General features: G+C 45.7%; 1 protein-coding gene across 1 annotated transcript in view; it reads right to left on the reverse strand.

Annotated features, from left to right (window-relative positions):
• Positions 1–4,679, reverse strand: part of RALA (RAS like proto-oncogene A) — a 30,665-nt gene extending 25,986 nt beyond the window's left edge. The window contains exon 1 of the mRNA XM_071429812.1: positions 4,521–4,679. The gene's annotated coding sequence lies outside the window, so the exon portion shown is untranslated. The remainder of the gene's footprint in view (positions 1–4,520) is intronic.
• Positions 4,680–8,174: the final 3,495 nt, after the last annotated feature.

Genomic DNA, 8,174 nt, shown 5'->3' on the forward strand with positions numbered 1-8,174 from the left:
TTCTATTTTGAGATCTGAAATAAATCCCAGAGGGCAAAGTGTTGCTGGCATTAACTACTTCTGTGTTAAAAGCCTTGTCAGGACACTCAGCTATACCAACAGGACTACTCTGCTACATCTTGAAATGACAAACCTCCTTTACTCTACACTGCCTGACAGGCTTGAATGGGAGTACTAGTAAAGAGATGGACTGTTCCACACATAGTTGGCTTTTTACTTTCTTCACAGATGTTTCATTTTTACAAGACTTCCATGTTTACTGCAATCTATTTCATGTTGACAAAAACATTTCTGGCTGCCTGTATGTAGGTGCTATGCATACAGCATTCTCAGACTCTCAGAAACAAGGATCGGAGTTAAAGATCAAGTCTTACAGTAGTACAGAAGGCTATTAAATTAGTGTTTCAGACCATAAGATGAAACAGGTACCAAGGCCTGAATGCATGGCTGATCCCTACTGCCTACCTACTAAGCACAGGTGCAAAGCACCTTCATAAATAGCATTTTCCATAATTTGCAGAAATACTTGTTTGCTGGTACAGTATATTTACATGCCAATTTTTAATGAAACCTTGTGGGCCACTGCAACAGACATTTCCACACTCTTGCATCAAATGATGTAAACACACTATTATAGAGAAAAATACAATGCATTATGCATACATACAATGCATGAACTTTACTGGTAGGAATTCAATGTACATTATAATTACTTCAACTAAGGAGCCAACATCACAAAATAAGCATCATCAATTCCACTAAAGTAACAACTGCTGAGTTACCATGCAACCAATTCTACATCTCTTGTTTGTTCTACCTTCTTTACGTTCTTGGCTCCTCTCCGTTACAAACTGATTACAGCATAGCTTACTTTGAATTCTCTGTAGTAACTGCCCATGTCATTTAACATCTTCAACACACCTTTCTCCATTATTACCCCTCTGTGCAAAGCCTGGACACTTCAGTGTTGCCAATCTATTGTCCCAAAGGTGCTGGAAATTTTGACAGAGACAAACTGAATCCCAAACAAAATATGACTAGTAAATACTAAGCCCCTCCTCTGGGCAAAGGCAATGCATTCTCTCACTGGTTCATTCTAAGGCAGCATTACCTAATCTACACTACATTTCTTTCCAACTTATTCCTACCTTTCAATCTCACTGTTTTTTCTATGGGAACCACAGATTTTTTTTCAGATTTTTTTTTTTCAGATTTTTTTTATAGCTCTAACCTATAAGCCTAACCTGATGATTATGGTTTGCACAACTACCATAGTGATTCAACAAGCAGCTGTAACCACTGATAAATCCTTGGGCTTTAGGTGCTCTGACTCACAATAGTTAAGAAAACAGGACGAGTAGCAAAACAGGATTCAATAGTCCCCTAGTCTGCAAGGTACATTTGCTATAAAGCAACTCTAAGTTATTTATATCCACAATGACTATGACCATTTTCAGATTCTGCAGACAGTAAGCCTTAAAAAAAACTTTTTATAACTATCCTGAGAGCTGATTTTAAGTACTGCAACAGACTAATAAAATGTAACAGTTTCTTCCCTACTTAGCAAGTTATAAAATGCAAAATTTGCAGAACATTTAGTGGACATACATAATACGAACTGTTCTATTTACTTGGTTCCTCACATAAATTCTTCCTAAGGTAGAAAGGAAGCTTAACACGGTTGTCCTGTAATTGTGTGTTTGAGGCAGGCAGCCTACAATATGTTCACAAGAATGCTGTCACTAGCCTACCAAACTACCTTGTTCACATAAAACAGATTTCAATTTAGATGCAAAGTAATTTCCATAGCTTGGAGCCATTAGAAGTTTACTGGAAGCTGGCTATAAGCACTTTCAAGGGGGTGGGGTGTTCCCTGTCTAGAAGACATCAGCCACTGATTCCCAGGACCACTACATCCTACACTACTTGCTAGGACAGCAAAGCAGCCAAATCTAATCACAAAGTTAAAAGATTTTTCTCATATAATTATTTCTTCTTCAGTTGTGAAACTGCAGTAAAAAAAATGCTGTTGTCAGTTGGCTGAAATGAAGTGCCTAAACAACTTTTCACATAAGAAGACACTGTATCTACAGTATCCTTTGATATCCGAGACTGCCATATATCAGTTTCTAAGATAGCAGCATCTTTTGCCTCATCAATTATCTTCTTCCAAATCAGATACACTTGAAATTTAACAGGAGCAAAACCACTTCTTAGATGGAACACCTTTGTTTCAGGGTAATCCCTCAGAAAAAGTAGATACAGGGATATTGGTGCATGACTTAGTAGTAACTGAGGCTAAGAACACAACTGTTCTTATGGGAACTAGAAGTCAGTCTGAATACAGAACACATATGGACCACTGCAAGTTCTCCAACTACACTTATTTAACAGTCTTGTGCTCCTCCTTGGTCACCTTTATCCAGCACTGCCTTATCCTCGCAGCCACATCTCTCCCTGCCCCACTTCCCCAAGCCCATCCCTTCCCCTCACTAGGCTACTATTTCTATGGGTTATTTATCTAAGAGTACGTGACCACAGGTGACAGAGTTTACAAAGGACACACAGCTAGGACACATTCCAGTTTTCACTTTCATTGCTAAAGATTCCTTAAGGTCCAAAAAAAAAAAAAAAGACAACATTATTACAACAATGTCAAAGAACACTCAACTCAAAATACTTCACCTTAGGATGTCTGTAATCTTTCCCTCACTCAAATTCGAAAGAGCACTAAAAAGGAAAGACTGAGATCAAGGAATTTGCAATAGTGGAGTAGTATACTCACTATCCAGCAACACAGCTTATTTAACCTCACAGCTGACTTCTCATGCAGTGGACTGAAGGCTTTTTTTGATATTTTTGTGCAACACTATGTCATATTCTCCTATTTCTGTAGAAAAGAATAAAGGGTAAACATGACTAGCACTATCAATTTCTCAAATTTCCACCATTTAGAGGCTTCCACAAAAAAACATTTGACAAACTGTCATGCAAGCAGAGAGTGAAGGATTTAAATCTACATCAGAGATTGACATATCAAGCAGTTATTCTTCACTCTATTAAGAATGCTCACAGTTTCTCAGGACTTAAATGTTGAGGTACATGCTATTAGATTAACAAGTCAGCCAAAAATAAGTGGATTTTTAATTAAAAATCCAGGTATAATCACTACTAATTACTCTTAAAACTAACAGAAGAGCAGGATCTTCTCCCAGTGCAGCCCCTCTCTCAGGAACTCCTCTCTTTTCAGTTTAACTTTCAGTGGAAAAGACAAAGAACAACTGATAGGTTATGGAGAGATCTGAACATAAAACTGTATGTGAACTGAAATGCCAAGCAGAGGCACATATTGCTTGGACTTACAGAAGTGTAATGTTTTGCAGTGCAGAATGCAAGTCTCTTTCCAATAAGAACTGGAAATGCAAGCATGAAACAAAATATCAGGGTCATTTTGAGTATGAAATAAAAACATTTTGGCAGTCTTCCTGCCAGGACCGTTTGGGGATGCTACAAAACAAACACACAGATCGCTCTTCAGGTGGCTCTCGGGATACTCATGGCCCACTTAACATTTTCATTTTAAAGACTCAATTAAGGAGGAGCTGAAGCTATTAACTTCCATTTAAACGAAACCCAACAGCAAACACCAAATCGCATGCCTAACCAAATAGGTGAGCATCGAAAGGCTCTTTCATTTGGGGAACTTAATAGCATACTTCGTACTTCTTCCTTGTGTCACAAGCAAACACAAGATCTAGTTATCAGTGACTACAGAAAAGCCCAGCGCATGAAAGCGGGCAGCTATTAAATGTTACAGAAGCCCTGTTCTTACTCACCCTAGAAACCGCAGCGGACACACACACGCACAGGGTCTCCGGCACCCAGCCGGGGCAGAAATCGCCGCCGCCCGGTCCCGCCGGGCGAGCGCCCCGACCCCCTTCCCCGCCAGCCCCGGGGCGCGGCCCTTTTGTTCAGGGTGCGGCCGCGCCCCGCCCTCCGCAGGTACGGGCGGCGCCCGCCGGCGCCCCGCAGCCCCGGGAAGCCGCACCCGCCCCCCGCCGCAACAGGCGGCCGGACCCCGCCGCGGCCCCACCGCCCCCTCCCCGCTGTTCCCGCGCCCGGGCGGGCTGCGGCCGGAGGTCGCCAAGGTCGACGCCCGTAACCTTCAGGGAGCGGCCACCAGGCCCCTGCAGGAGGTTCGGGGCGCCGCCCGCCCGTCCCCAATACCCCGGGGTGGGGCCGCCAGGCGCACACCGCCAGCCGGGGACGGCGAGGCGGCAGCCGCACCCCGACGCTAATTCCCGGGCGGCGCAAAGCGGCGGGTAAGGAGCCGCCGGAAGCCCCCGCCCGCACGGCAGCTTCCCCCACACCGGAGAGCTCCCCCGACGCCGGCGGAGCCGGGTCCTTGCGGTCCCCCCGGCCCCAGCCCCGGCGGCCGCAGTGGCGGCGGCTTCACCCTGGTCTGGTCTGATCTGGTCTGGTCTGGCCCGGTCCGGCCCGGCCGCGCGCCCCCATCTCACCTGCGGCGGTGGTGCCGGCGGCGCGCGCACCGCTGCCCGCTCGAGGAGCGCGCGGGGAGGGGCGGAGCGCGCGAGGTGAGGCCCTGGCGCCGCCTCCGCGCGCACGGCCGGCGGCGCGCGCGCGGCCCGGGGCGGAGGGCGGGCCCGGCCGGGGTGGGGCGGGGCCGGGAGCGCCGCCGCAGGGGCCGCAGCGTCGTCACCGGGTGCGGCCCCGCCGTCCCCGCCCCGAGGGCGGAGGGCGCTGTCAGGCGCCGAGGTGCGCAGGCGCAGTGCCGGCGGAGCGGAGCGGGGCGGGGTGGGCCACGGCCGGGCCCGGTTCCCGGAAAGGGGCGGCTGCTTCCGTCTGAGGCGCGTGCGGGGCCGGGCCGGGCGGGGCGCGGCGGGGGCGGGGGCGGGGGCGGGTAACGGGCGGGCCGGCGCTGGCGCCTTCCCCGGGCGGGTCATTCCGGTGTGGAGTCGTGTCCCCCTTGTCCCGCGGCACCGTAACTCCGAGCCTCAAACGGCAGAGCTGCTGTCCATTTCTGCATCTCCTCCTTTGTTTCAGCCGAAACTCTTAAGGGAGATAGTGAGAAAACATTGTAGCTCGATGTCTGTCCCTCCTTCTTCCCAGCTAATCCCCCATCTGGAGAATAGAGGGGGCGTGTCCTGCCATGGTAAGGAGATAAATTCCCGACATCTGTCACTAGGTTTATAAACACAATTATTTTTCGTGGAGCTTTCCTCAGGGCACAAGTGTAAGTTGAGAAAGCATTTAATATACTGAGTTTAAGGAAAACGGTCACTGGCAGAAGGGAACATGAAGCAGTGAACCTCTTAAGAGTTTTTCTTTTATATAGTAATGGACCATTCCATGCATGGAGGATTTTACAGATGCCAAACAGAACAGGGAGATACGAGCATTTCCATGTTAACTGCAATCATTCAAATAATAATAACAAGAGTGCCTTAATAACTGTATCTTTTACTGCAAAATTGTGGACATCAAGAGGAGCTTTGTGCAAACACAACATGATTTAAACTCATGGTGTAAATGATGTAATGAAACCTAAGCATAATATGCTTATATCAAAACTGACGGCTCAGTGTGTGTCTTTGTTTTTCACACTATAACCATTCACAGACAATACAAATTGTTTTGAAGCATCCCCTCCTCCACATAAGTGTTTGGCTGAAGGTAGTTTCCAAGTCTGGAAATTCCAGATTTTATCACCTGAGATGAAAATTTTGACCTCAGTGTTCACCTCATGGAGCCATTGCACTTTGCTTGCAAAGCAGGTGCACTTTAAAATCTTCATTGTTCTCTGTGCTCTGTTTTCTGAAATTTTTGACATCTTGACATTTTGACATAATTTAGCCAGTGTTTAGTCCATATTCCTCTAGAATTTCATTTTGTTGGTCTCACATTTCAACATAAGCTAATTTTTGCAAATTCCTGAGAGTTTGAGAAACTGATAGCAATCCAGATGCAATTAATTCTGATTAAAATATCAAAGTACGTCCATTTACACAAAGAATTATTGGATTCTGTTAAATGGAGAGGGCAGGGAAAAAAGGAGGAGAGGAAAGGAAAGCTAGTAACACTGAGTCAACCAAATGTCCAAAATAGAACATTTTTGATATTTCATGAAATGGAAAAGTTTTCATGGTATCTATGATTAGACTTTTCATGAGACCACAAAAAGGTTGGAAGAGTCTTTGCATGATCCTGTACAAATAATGATTCAGGAGTCCTCAAGAAATCCTGGCTCAACTTCAGCAGCCCTTTGAGTATCTCTGTGCTGTATTACTTTTTCATACTTATTCCAGAATGCCTCTGTTGCAAAAGAGTGGGTGAGTATTAGTTAAGGTCTCATTAATACTGATGTCTGCAGCCATTCCTTCAATATTAGAGCTAGTCCAAAATAACCTTTGCCCTGTAAGACATCTAGTGTACTTACCCAGATGTTGGTAACAGCTGTTTCACTCTCTGGAAATGCCCCTTTGCATAGAATGGTTTGGGTTGGAAGAGATCATCTAATTCCAAACTCCCTGTCAAGGGCAAGATGACACCCACTAGATCACATTGCTCAGAGCCCCATCTAGGCTGGCCTTTTCCAGGGATGGGGCATACACAGTATCTTTGGGCAACCTGTTCCAGTGCCTCACCACCCTCAAAATAAAGAATTTCTTCCTAAGCTCTAATCTAAATCTAATTTTTTAGTTTACAACCATTTACTCCGTGTCCTATCCCTAATATGCTCATACAAGACATTGCTCTTTTTACCCTTTAGGTATTGGAAGGCCTCAATGAGCTCTTGCCAGAACCTTCTCTTCTCCAGGCTGAACAACCTGAGTTCTCTCAGCCTTTGTAGGAGAGATGCTTCAGTCCTCTGACCATTTTCATGGACTCTATCTGACAGGTCCACATCTTTCTTATGCTAAGACTGTATACCTGAAAACACAGCGCTCCACTTTGGGTCCCATGAGGGCAGAGTGGAGGGGGATAATCACCTGCCTTGATTTGCTGGCTACCCCTCTTTTAATACAGCCCAGGATACCATTTGCCTTCTGGGCTGCAAGTGAACTCTCTAAGTCCTTCTCAGCTCAATTGTTCTCAAAAAATTCTTCTCCCAGTCTGGACTCACGTCTGGCATTGCCTTGACCCAGGTGCAGCACTTTGCACCTGGATTTGTTGAACTTGAGGTTCCTATGGGCTCACTTCTCAAGTTTGCCCACCTGGATATGATCTCTTCTTTCTGTTGTGCCAACTGCACCATTCAGCTTCATGGGTCTGCAGACTTATTGGGGTGCACTCAATCCCACTGACAGTGTCATTGATAAAGGTATTAAAGGGCCCTGGTACCAAGACAGGCTCCTGAGGGACACAACACATCACCAGCGTCCACCTGGACATAAGAGCACTTACCACAACTCTGGCTGCATCCATCCAGCCAATTCCTTATGCACTGAATATTCTATACATCAAATCTATGTTTTCAGTTTGGAGATAAGGATGTCATGTGGGACCAGCTTACGGGAGTCTAGGTAATTGACATCTGTCAATCTTTGTTTGTCAACTGTTACTGTCACTCCATCATGGAAGGCCACCACATTGGTCAGGCATGATTTGCCCTCAGTGAAGCCATATTGGCTGTCTTGGGTCATCTCCTTGTATTGTATGTGCTTAACATTTTTCCATGAATATCTGCTCCACAGTCTTTCCAGGAAGGGGAAGGTCTCTGGTATGTTCTTCCCTGGGTTGTCCTTTCTCCCCTTTTTTAAATAGGAATGATGTTTCTCTTTTTCCAGTCACTGAGCACTTCACCTGACTGCCAGGGTTTTCCAAATATGTCTTAATAGCATCAATCACTCCCCTCAGGACCCTGGGATGCATCTCATCAAGCCCCACAGACTTGTGGCTATTCAGTTTCATCAGGTGGTCTTGAACCTGCTCTTCACTTTTCAGTGAAAAAAACAGTTTATAGTACACCTTCCATTTTTTGCTTGGATCTGTCCTATGGCACCTTACATAAACCAAGTGGAAAAAATAAACTCTTTAACCCAAAATTAAAAGAAGTATTTATATGAAAATGCACTACATTAATAATTCCTATTCAGTTGCTAACAAGTGACCATAGTGAGAGCATCTCTGGTGCACCTGGAATATTTTACGGC

Source organism: Agelaius tricolor, unplaced genomic scaffold, assembly GCF_023055355.1.
Source record: "Agelaius tricolor isolate 1412-34295 unplaced genomic scaffold, bAgeTri1.0.p SCAF_6, whole genome shotgun sequence".
In the NCBI taxonomy this organism is placed as follows: domain Eukaryota; kingdom Metazoa; phylum Chordata; class Aves; order Passeriformes; family Icteridae; genus Agelaius; species Agelaius tricolor.